Source organism: Lolium rigidum, unplaced genomic scaffold, assembly GCF_022539505.1.
Source record: "Lolium rigidum isolate FL_2022 unplaced genomic scaffold, APGP_CSIRO_Lrig_0.1 contig_52738_1, whole genome shotgun sequence".
NCBI lineage: Eukaryota > Viridiplantae > Streptophyta > Magnoliopsida > Poales > Poaceae > Lolium > Lolium rigidum.
The window spans coordinates 9863-19724 of record NW_025900887.1 but is presented as its reverse complement, the minus strand read 5'-3'; positions in this window follow the sequence as shown (position 1 = coordinate 19724).

Genomic DNA, 9862 nt, shown 5'->3' with positions numbered 1-9862 from the left:
CGAACACAAAAACCATGTTTATCATTTTCCCCTATTTTAACCAAATTGGCCAACATATAGATGAAATCGAGCACACAAACTGAAAATAGTGCTAAGAAAATATGGCTAATTTAGGAAATCGCACAGTTCACGCGAATAAGTACCAAAACAAAGTGCAAAAGGACAACAGTTTCATAGGAAATAGACAAACTATGATAGATATGGGCGATCACAATCGTGTTGGCGGATGATGGCTTGCTTCTTTTCGAACCAAGCTCTTTGTTCCAGCTTCGTGAGGCTCAATTCTGTAACAATGATCTGGTTCTCCTCCGCGAGCAACTTGGCCTTGGCCTTAATGGCTTGGATTTTCATAGCTCTCTTTGTGAGGTCAATGAAGGTAGCACACGTGGCCTCTTTCTCCCGACGTCGCTTCTCATCCCTCTTGGCTAGTGCCAACCTCCTACTCCGCCATCATCAACTTCAAGGTCCGTCTCAATGCATTGTGGGAGCATCACGCTTGAGATCGGACTTGGTGGCTTTGTGGCCCTTTGGCCGAGATGGAAGGGCACCATTGGTTGGGACTTCCTCTTCAATGACCGTTGATGCGGTGCCCCCCACCATTCTTGAGACTCTTCTTGTAGGCCTTATAACATGTTGGCCACTTGGAGAATTCTTTGAGCTCCCTCTAACAATGGACCATTCTGTATGAATTTTTATGAATGATCTTGATATACGCCGTCAGGGAAACATGGCGGATGATGAAAATTGACAGATGTACCACATGATTTTTAGCATCATACTTTGCTTGATTCCACAATGTCTTGGTACATTCGGGCCCTCGTTGATGAAAAGGTGATGAAGCACGTTCATAGTGCACAAGGAGGGGCGATGGAGTGGTAGGCAACCATGATGTCCATGCTCAACCACGAAAATCATACTAGGACTTTTGTTACCCTATGGCCAATTTGGTATGCACGAAGAAAGGCTATTCCCGAGTAGTAATGCCAGAGCCCGCTCTCGGTGCACACTTTTGTTGAGAAGTTTATGGTGGATCTTTCATTGTCTACGCACAAATAAAGCAAGAAACTAGTGACGGCCTCGAGCAGCGAAGCACCGACATGGATTTCACCTCCACAAGATATGCTGAAGATAAATGTTGATGCAATGTAAGCACAAAATATAGGGCGCGGTTCATTCGCGGCGGTGGCTAGAGATGAGGATGTGGTGTTTAGGGAGCGTTCACAATAGTCTTCCCAGGAAAGACGGGGGAAGAAACTCGATCTTGATCCACTCGAATGTCGCGAGGTGATCTCCCTATCACGTGATATCAATGCGAGAAAGGTGTGGGTGGAGAACGAATACCAAGGCACCATCACGAGCTTGGAGAAGGGGACGATGGGCGTCCAAGCACACATTTTCCAGAAGATTAAGGAATCGCTGAGGAGTTTGACGAGCTAGTATTCGTCCATCGATGAAGAAGGTCAAATAAAGAATCCCATAGTTTGTCTAGGAGTGTAGTGCTCCATGATCAGGGCCGCCGAGTTTGGTTGTTGGTGTTGCCTGATGGCGTTTATATCCTCATGAACTTTGAGTTATAATAAAGGAGGTGAACACCTCAAAAAATGTATAATGTTAATAAGACCATCTTATTTTGATTCCGCCATGTAATAATATAAAACTAGGTGATACCCCGCGCGTTGCGGCGGGAACTTTTAGAGAATATACATGTGTAGGACAAAGCATTCTAGGCCTAAGGAATTGACAGAAAAATATATTACTTAGATATATTCAATACTACATGACTTTTCTATTAATTTCATGATATTATGATCCAAAAAAAAAATTGCAGGTATTATGACCCAAGTTTTGATCTGAGTAAGAAATTATTTTCCCCATGTTATAAACTAACACGACCAATTTAGTGAAATTATGCAAGAAATATATGGGTACTATAAGGATGAGAAGCCGGTATAGCATATAGATAGGCCTTGGAAGCTTAGTAAACGTTTGACGCACTTCTTTGGAAAAAAAATACTCGCATTATTACAAATGTCAAAAATTGAGTTAGTTAGGTAAGTAGGAGAATACCCAAAAGGCTTGCGAGCAGCTTGTGACTTTTATAATGTAACTTGTTCATCTGAACACAATATTTTTTTTATGACATTGTATTCTTATGATGGAACTATGTTTCTTTGATTATCTCTTGATTCCAGCAGCGAGACCTCTGAAGTCTCAGATTATAGTGAAGGACGGTCAGAAATCCAACGAAAATGCAGACCACATATAGGGATGTAAAATACCAAACATATAGGATGCGGAAATAAAAACTGGCTGTCACTGGTTTCCGATATGCAGCAGAGAAACACCAATATGAACGATATATGTGGACTGGAATCAGCTGGCACCCTGCTTGTGGCCGCAATACATCAGTCCCTAACTCAAACACTCAAACGGCTCTAAAAGGAAGATTATGGCTTTGCTTATTATGATACCTGTAAATAGATCATCGATCATATAGTAGATGATTAGAAAAACTATCAGATTTTGATATAAAAGAAAACCAAGCAAGTATTCATGTTCAGAAATGAGTAAACTGAATTCAACGAATCGCTAAATGGTTTAGTTAAAAAAATCATGGAAATGCACGTGTGATCTTGACAACCCTGAAAAAAGTACATGGCAGCTGTCACCGGACAATACTTTATAAGTAAGACAGATCATTCCCTGTATAGCTGCAATCAGCAAACTGCTTTGCCTTTCTAGGTTGGGGATTATCCGAAGAAACAGAGAGAATAACCATTGCCACAAAGAGAGAACCAGCCACTGTTATCATGACGCCCATATTGTAGTCCGGTTTTGTCAATCATCATCATATATATGAACCTCGTAGGCCTAGAAATGGTACTGCTACCCTTTGATCTTACTGGCATATCAACAGACAGAGTCAGCCACACGATATATACAAAGAGCAAGCAACAGATAGGAGGAGAAAGTACAGAGCTTCCCGGATGAAAGGAGGTTATGACTTATGACACCAGCCGGCAGCCGGCGTGTCGGCGAAGAAGCAAGGACAGCGGCACTGAGGCCAAGAGGAGGCACTTATACGGCGCCATGGCGGAAACCTCCACTCTTCATGCTCTCCTCCTCTCATTCATCTCGCCTTGGCCGGTATAAAATCTCAATCTCGTATATTGTTTGATCAGGTAGAAACTACTCGGATGTCTACCGAGCCCTGATGTTCTCGTATATATGGAAGGATTGTACAGAGGTGGATTACAACACGATTGCTAGACCTATTACAGTACGACTCGGTACTTTGTCTAACATCCTCCCTTAATCACAACTAGACAAGTTGAGATTATGTCTAAACTCAGTAAAACTTCTCACAGGTAGCGGTTTTTTGTGAAACCATCGACAACTTGATCTTTTGATGGAATGAACCGAACCTCTAGCTGTTTTTTCAAGACTCGTTCTCTAACAAAATGAAAGTCTATTTCAATGTGCTTGGCTCTTCCATGAAATACCGGATTGGCTGACAAATAAGTTGCTCCCAAATTATCACACCAAAGAACTGGTACTTGAGTTGTTCTAACACGGAGTTCTTGTAGCAACGACTGAACCCATATCACCTCTGCTGTAGCATTAGCCACAGACTTATACTCTGCTTCTGTGCTAGACCGAGACACTGTAGCTTGTTTCTTAGCACTCCAGGAGATTAGATTTGACCCATAAAACACAGCAAACCCTCCAGTCGAGCGACGGTCATCTACACAACCAGCCCAGTCTGCATCTGAAAATGCACTCACTAGTGTAGAAGATGATCTCACAAATGTCAGTCCACTACTTATAGTATGTTTGACATATCTCAGAATTCTTTTAGCAGCAGTCCAGTGTATGATGGTAGGAGCATGTAAATATTGACAAACCTTGTTAACTGCATAAGAAATATCAGGCCTTGTGAGAGTTAAATACTGTAACGCACCAACCATGCTTCTGTACTTAGTGCTATCCTCTGGCCCCAATAAGTCTCCTTCTTGTGCAGTTATCTTCTCAGAAGATGACAGAGGTGTAGGAACCCCTGTACAATTTGTCATACCAACTCGTGCAAGAACATCTTGAGCATATTTAGTTTGACTCAACACGATGCCATTATGAACCTTGTGAACTTCGACACCCAAGAAATAATGTAGAGCACCAAGATCCTTTAACGCAAACTCTTTGCTCAAGTCTTTCAGCAATGCATCAGTTGCAGCTTGCGAAGAGCTAGCAACTATAATGTCATCCACATATATAAGCATATAGATGGTAATACTCTACTTGTGATATATAAACAAGGATGCATCGGACTTGGATGCAATAAAACCAAGTCGCATTAATTGAGAACTCAAGCGAGAATACCATGCCCGTGGTGCTTGTTTCATTCCATAAAGTGCCTTGTCAAGTTTACAAACATAGTTCATCTTCCCCCTGTCTTCATAACCAGGTGGATGTCTTATATAGACCTCCTCTTCCAGAACACCATGAAGAAACGCGTTCTTGACATCCAACTGTTGCAAACTCCATCCCCGAGAAACAGAAATAGCCAAGACAAGTCGACAGTTGCAATTTTAACCACAGGACTGAAAGTATCTTCATAGTCAATGCCATATCGCTGCTTGAACCCTTTTGCTACGAGTCGAGCTTTATACCTATCAATTGATCCATCTGCCTTGTGTTTGACCTTATATATCCATCGACAATCAATAATGTTTGTACCAGCTCGCGGAGGAACCAGTCTCCATGTTTTGTTGTGCATAAGAGCCCCATACTCTTCACTCATAGCCTCTCTCCAATGTGGATCATTCAACGCAGCCTGCAGATTTAAAGGCTCAGGAGAAGTTGCGGACAAAATCCAGCGCACTGTCCCGTCTTTGTACTGTTTCGGTTGATGAACCCCTCTGGCTGCCCGTGTAACAGGTTTATGCGCCACAGACGAGGTTACAGTCGCATTTGGCGCAGAAGATCGCGCAGAGCTGGCAGATTCGTCAGCTGCAGAGGACTGGGAAGGTGACCGTGATACGTCTCCGACGTATCGATAATTTCTTATGTTCCATGCCACATTATTGATGATATCTACATGTTTTATGCATACTTTATGTCATATTTATGCATTTTCCGGAACTAACCTATTGACGAGATGCCGAAGGGCCGGTTCTCGTTTTCTGCTGTTTTTGGTTCCGAAATCCTAGTAAGGAAATATTCTCGGAATCGGACGAAATCAACGCCAAGCATCCTATTTTTCCACGAAGCTTCCAGAACACCCGAGAGCCGCCAGAGGAGGGCCCTGTGGGCCCCAGACGACAGGGTGGCGCGGCCCAGGCCTTGGCCGCGCCCCCCTAGTGTGTCGTCGCCTCGTCGACCCCCCGACTCCGCCTCTTAGCCTATATAAAGGTCCCTGACCTAAAAACCTCGACACGTTCGACGAAACCAGAGAAAACCTTCCAGAGCCGCCGCCATCGTGAAGCCAAGATCTGGGGGACGGGAGTCTCTGTTCCGGCACGCCGCCGGGACGGGGAAGTGCCCCCGGAAGGCTTCTCCATCGACACCACCGCCATCTTCATCAATGCTGCTGTCTCCCATGAGGAGGGAGTAGTTCTCCATCAAGGTCGGGGCTGTACCGGTAGCTATGTGGTTAATCTCTCTCCTATGTGCTTCAATACAATAATCTCATGAGCTGCCTTACATGATTGAGATTCATATGATGATGCTTGTAATCTAGATGTCATTATGCTAGTCAAGTGGGTTTTACTTATGTGATCTCCGGAGACTCCTTGTCCCACGTGTGTAAAGGTGACGAGTGTGTGCACCGTGTGGGTCTCTTTAGGCTATATTTCACGTAATACTTATTCACTGTTATGAATGGCATAGTGAAGTGCTTATTTATATCTCTTTATGATTGCAATGTGTTTTGTATCACAATATATCCGTGTGCTACTCTAGTGATGTTATTAAAGTAGTTTATTCCTCCCGCACGGTGTAATGGTGACAAGTGTGTGCATCGTGTAGTACTTGGCGTAGGCTATGATTGTGATCTCTTGTAGATTATGAAGTTAACTATTGCTATGATAGTATTGATGTGATCTATTCCTCGTTTCGTAGTGTGAAGGTGACAAGTGTGCATGCTATGTTAGTACTTGGTTTGGTTATGTTGATCTCGTTATGCACTCTAAGGTTATTTAAATATGAACATTGAATATTGTGGAGCTTGTTAACTCCGGCATTGAGGGTTCGTGTAATCCTACACAGTTAGTGGTGTTCATCATCCAACAAGAGGGTGTAGAGTCTAGCATCTATCTATTTATTCTGTTATGTGATCAATGTTGAGAGTGTCCACTAGTGAAAGTATGATCCCTAGGCCTTGTTCCTAAATACTGCTATCGCTGCTTGTTTACTGTTTTACTGCATCTTTACTTCCTCCAATATTAATATCATCAACTGCACGCCAGCAAGCACTTTTCTGGCGCCATTACTACTGCTCATATTCATTCATACCACTTGTATTTCACTATCTCTTCACCGAACTAGTGCACCTATTAGGTGTGTTGGGGACACAAGAGACTTCTTGCTTTGTGGTTGCAGGGTTGCATGAGAGGGATATCTTTGACCTCTTCCTCCCTGAGTTCGATAAACCTTGGGTGATCCACTTAAGGGAAACTTGCTGCTGTTCTACAAACCTCTCGCTCTTGGAGGCCCAACACTGTCTACAAGAATAGAAGCACCCGTAGACATCAAGCACTTTTCCGGCGCCGTTGCCGGGGAGGAAAGGTAAAAGGCACTCATACTCCGGTCCTAGGTAAAGTACTTTTCTCTGCCGTTGTGTGTGTGCTCGAAGCTATTTCCTTTAGATCCTGCAATTGCATCTTTTTGTTCCTTGTTTACACTAGTTAGGCATAATGGACAACAATGAGCTTCTTATTCTATTTCCTGATTTAAGACATGGATGGTTTGATGCAAAAATTAAAAAACCTATGGAACATATTAGTATGAACGCTTTGAACACCATTGTTGCTAATGATATGGAAAATTCTAAGCTTGGGGAAGCTGGCTTTGATGAGCATGATATTTTTAGTCCCCCAAGCATTGAGGAGAAAATTTACTTTGATGATACTTTGCCTCCTATTTATGATGATTATAATGATATTGGTCTTTTAGTACCGCCTGTTATGGAGGATAAATTTGATTATGATTACAATATGCCTCCTATATTTGATGATGAGAATAATAATGATAGCTACTTTGTTGAATTTGCTCCCACTACAACTAATAAACTTGATTATGCCTATGTGGAGAGTAATAATTTTATGCATGAGACTCATGATAAGAATGCTTTATGTGATAGTTATATTGTTGAGTTTGCTCATGTTGCTACTGAAAGTTATTATGAGAGAGGAAAATATAGTTGTAGAAATTTTCATGTTACTAAAACACCTCTCTATGTGCTGAAATTTTTGAAGCTACACTTGTTCTATCTTCCTATGCTTGTTACTTTGCTCTTCATGAACTTGTTTATTTACAACACTCCTATGCATAGGAAGCATGTTAGACTTAAATTTGTTTTGAATTTGCCTCTTGATGCTCTCTTTTGCTTCAACTACTATTTCTTGCGAGTGCATCATTAAAACTGCTGAGCCCATCTTAATGGCTATAAAGAAAGAACTTCTTGGGAGATAACCCATGTGTTTATTTTACTACAGCAACTTTGTTTTATATTTGTGTCTTGGAAGTTGTTACTACTGTAGCAACCTCTCCTTATCTTAATTTTGTTGCATTGTTGTGCCAAGTAAAGTCTTTGATAGTAAGGTTCATACTAGATTTGGATTATCGCGTGCAAACAGATTTCTTGCTCGTCACGAATCTGGGCCTAATTGTTCGTAGGTAACTCAGAAAATTATGCCAATTTACGTGAGTGATCCTCGGATATGTACGCAACTTTCATTCAATTTGGGAATTTTCATCCGAGCAAGTCCGGTGCCTCAATAAAATTCGTCTTTACGAACTGTTCTGTTTTGATAGATTCTGCCTTTTATTTCGCATTGCTTCTTTCGTCGTGTTGGGTGGATTTCTTTGTTCCATTACCTTCCAGTAGCTTTGGGCAATGTCCAGAAGTGTTAAGAATGATTGTGTCACCTCTGAACATGTGAATTTTTAATTATGCACTAACCCTCTAATGAGTTTGTTTCGAGTTTGGTGTGGAGGAAGTTTTCAAGGGTCAAGAGAGGAGGATGATATACTATGATCAAGAAGAGTGAAAGCTCTAAGCTTGGGGATGCCCCAGTGGTTCACCCCTGCATATTTTAAGAAGACTCAAGCGTCTAAGCTTGGGGATGCCCAAGGCATCCCCTTCTTCATCGACAACATTATCAGGTTCCTCCCCTGAAACTATGTTTTTATTCGGTCACATCTTATGTGCTTTGCTTAAAGCGTCTGTTTGTTTTTGTTTTTTTTTGTATAAATGCTTGTGTGGGAGAGAGACACGCTCCGCTGGTTCATATGAACACATGTGTTCTTAGCTTTTAATGTTCATGGCGAAGGTTGAAACTGCTTCGTTAATTGTTATATGGTTGGAAACGGGAAATGGTTGATAAAATGTCTTGGATAATGTGATACTTGGCAATTGTTGTGCTCATGTTTAAGCTCTTGCATCATATAGTTTGCACCTATTAATGAAGAAATATATAGAGCTTGCTAAAATTTGGTTTGCATAATTGGTCTCTCTAAAGTCTAGATAATTTCTAGTATTGGTTTGAACAACAAGGAAGACGGTGTAGAGTCTTATAATGTTTACAATATGTCTTTTATGTGAGTTTTGCTGCACCGGTTCATCCTTGTGTTTGTTTCAAATAACCTTGCTAGCCTAAGCCTTGTATCGAGAGGGAATACTTCTCATGCATCCAAAATCTTTGAGCCAACCACTATGCCATTTGTGTCCACCATACCTACCTACTACATGGTATTTCTCCGCCATTCCAAAGTAAATTGCTTGAGTGCTACCTTTAAATTTCCATCATTCGCCTTTGCAATATATAGCTCATGGGACAAATAGCTTAAAAACTATTGTGGTATTGAATATGTACTTATGCATTTTATCTCTTATTAAGTTGCTTGCTGTGCGATAACCATGTTCCTGGGGACGCCATCAACTACTCTTTGTTGAATATCATGTGAGTTGCTATGGATATTCGTCTTGTTTGAAGTAAGGGCGATTTACCATGAGTTGAAAGGTTTGAGCATGCATACTGTTAGAGAAGAACATTGGGCCGCTAAATAAAGCCATGAATCATGGTGGAAGTTTCAGTTTTGGACAAATATCCTCAAATCTCTAATGAGAAAATTAATTGTTGTTGAATGCTTAAGCATTAAAGAGGAGTCCATTATCTGTTGTCTATGTTGTCCCGGTATGGATGTCTAAGTTGAGAATAATTAAAAGCGAGAAATCCAATGCGAGCTTTCTCCTTAGACCTTTGTACATGCGGCATAGAGGTACCCCTTTGTGACACTTGGTTGAAACATATGCTATGCAATGATAATCCGTGTTAATCCAAGCTAATTAGGACAAGGTGCGGGCACTATTAGTATACTATGCATGAGGCTTGCAACTTGTAAGATATAATTTACATGATACATATGCTTTATTACTACCGTTGACAAAATTGTTTCATGTTTTCAAAATGAAAAGCTCTAGCACAAAAATAGCAATCGATGCTTTCCTCTTTGAAGGACCTTTCTTTTACTTTTATGTTGAGTCAGTTCACCTATTTCTTTCCACCTCAAGAAGCAAACACTTGTGTGAACTGTGCATTGATTCCTACATACTTGCATATTGCACTTGTTATATTACTCGTGC